Below are 2844 nucleotides of genomic sequence, written 5' to 3'. Positions count from 1 at the left end.
GTTTTTAACATTTTTTATGAAATTTTCTTTTTGTTATGAATTTTTCATTTTTTATGAAATTTCTTTCCTTTAAACTTGAAAAATCGTTATCTGTAACAGATCTACTTCTAGTTGACCCTTCGTTATGTTTTATAAAGTCTTTTCAAGTTTAAAAATCTCTTGGAGTCTCCTTAAACTCCATCAGGACTCTGGAGGAGTTAGGAAGCCAGTGAAGAAAGTTTCTGGAGCTAAACCCTCAGTGCTTCCTCAGTCCTTCCCTTCCACCTGCATACTCACTCATATGCATGGCACACTTGCTCACACAGATGTGCACACACTCACAGACACACACTCACATAGACAATGCATACACACAGAGGCATACATACTCAGAAATACCCATACACACAGATACTCAGACACAGTCACTCACACAGATGTGTGCACAGTCATATGCAGACAGACATATACACTCACAAATATATAGCCAGACATACACAGACACATGTACTCACAGAGAGTTGTTTAATGGAAACAGAGTTTCAGTTTTGCAAGACAGAAACAGTCTGGAGATTGGTCATACAATACCATGAGTAGCCTTAACACTACTGAATTGTATACTGAAAAGTGGTTAAGATAATAAATTTTATGTGTATTTTACCACAATTAAAATATTTTTTTTAAGACAGAGATATTCACTGTAAGAAGGTGGGTACATTAGTTAAATCTTTCTTTCCTAAGGTGAGAACAGCTTTCTTCCATTTGCCTGCCATGAGATGAGGCAGCCCCCAGCAATCCATCACTGCTCCTCGGGAAGGTAGATTACAGGTGATTGGAGATCCCTGGCAAGAGTGGGCTATGCCCAGGGAAGCCAAAGCAAAGAGAAAACTCCTGCCATCTGGAGCTGTCCCTGGCATGGGTTTTCATCTTTCCTAAAAGAAGAAGGAAAAGAGGCTGTGGGAGGCATGGTCCTGTCTTAGATCCCATGCCCTATTGTGGTAGCAACTGCGATGATGCTTTATAAATTCCTTTTAAAATGTCATTGCCAGACTTTCTGAAAACTCGTGAGGCTTCGAAAAATATGTGAATGGATACAGAGGGCCACTTGCCTTCCCCCCACTGCTCACTATAGTGGCTAGAACCTGACTACAAACTGCCCACCCAGCCTCCCTTCCATCCTCTCCCCCAGGACACCTCCATCTGGAGTGGAAAGTTTTCTCCAGCTCCTACAGGATCAAGGGCAGTGGAGGAGAAAGACTCTCCCAAGAGACGAACTTGGGTCATTCATGTCAGAGGGTCTGGCATCTTTGAACAAGGCCAGTTGTTATTTATGTATCTACTCATCTCCCCCTGGAATTACATCTATAACCAACAAAATCCAGGTCTTGTTCAGCTGGAAAAAACCAGCAGCGTCCAGACATGACTGGGTTTTTTGTTTGTTTGTTTGAGATGTGAAGTTTTGCATGTAAATCAAATAGAGTTTGCCAGAAAATCCATTGCCTGAGCAAATACGGTCTGCTCCTTGGGTATTGCCAAGTAGGGGAAAGATGGTTTGTCTGGAGAGACTGCAGAGAAAAGTGTCAATACCATAGAAATGAAAACTCAGAATTAAAGGATCAAGGTAAAGGGATCCGGAATCCCTCCTCCTGTGTATTTTCTGTTTACTCGCAACTCCCAAAGTTTGCTACATTATTTCTGACAGACGCCAGGATCTCAAAGTGATGTGTTTATGAATTTTTACCCTGCTTCTTGGGGAGGCAATGGGGTGACCGCTTCAGCTTCAGAAGAGTGAGAAGCCCAGGCCTGTGCAGCCAGACGGAGTTCACATCTCCTTGGAGGTCTCATGCTGAGCTGGTAAGGCGAAGAAAGTAGGGGCAGAATTGGATTACCCTTCTGATGTTCTCATTGGAGTCTCCTCATGCTCCAGGCCTATTGACATCTCATGTGAGGGACTGGCCATGCCACGACGAAACAGCACAGCGTGTTGTGGCAGTCCTGGAACTGTTTGCCCAGAGAGCCTTTCCTCACCCTTTCCCTGTATGGATGCAGAAGAGTTAACATAGCAAACCTGAAACTGGCTTAGAAAGCCCTACTTGCAAGCTTGGCCCTTGTCTGGCATCTGCGAACTTGGACTTCAGGAGTCTTCCCACTGTTCCCTAACTGACAAGTGGGGCTGGCTGGGCCTAAACTGTACAAAAATTGTGGCTCATGCTTACCACCTGCTTCCTTCAGGGAGTCTGGAAAATGGCTATGAGCTAGGTAGAGGGTACCTATGTGACCAGCTCCCCCATAAACACCCTGAGGACTGAGCCTCTGGTGAATATCCCTGGCAGATGTCATTACATAAGTGTCACAACTCATTGCCAGGGTTGGTAGGCACAGCCCATGTGTCTTGATTAGGACAGGACCTTTGGAACCTTCTGCCTGGTCCTCCAGACTTTGCCCAAGTGCCTTTTCTCTGCTGATTTGGATTTGTATCTTTTCGTCACGATTTATCGTGTAGCATATATAATATATGTACATTTGTATCTGATCATAGCTGTGTGGGTGGCTGAGTCTGGTGAGTCCTCCTAGTGAATCATAGAACCTGGAAGTAGCCTTGGGGCCCCCAACACAGGAGTGGTGGGGCTAACTTTGCAGGCGGTATTTTCCAGAGTCCTTTGTCAACTGATTCTAGTGGAGTTCAGCAAAATGGCAGACAAGGGAGGGAGAGGGAGCGGGAAGAAAGGGACAAGCTAGGATAATTCTTCCCTCCCTCTTGACCTCAGACAGTGTTTCTTGGAATTATGGGATCTAAAGCTCCCACCAGACAGGATCACATGGTTCCAGTGCCTGACTTACCCTCAGCTCTCCCACTACGATTAC

Source organism: Pongo pygmaeus, chromosome 5 (assembly GCF_028885625.2).
Source record: "Pongo pygmaeus isolate AG05252 chromosome 5, NHGRI_mPonPyg2-v2.0_pri, whole genome shotgun sequence".
Lineage (NCBI taxonomy): Eukaryota > Metazoa > Chordata > Mammalia > Primates > Hominidae > Pongo > Pongo pygmaeus.
The sequence above is the reverse complement of the archived record's forward strand: the minus strand, read 5'-3'. Positions refer to the sequence as shown.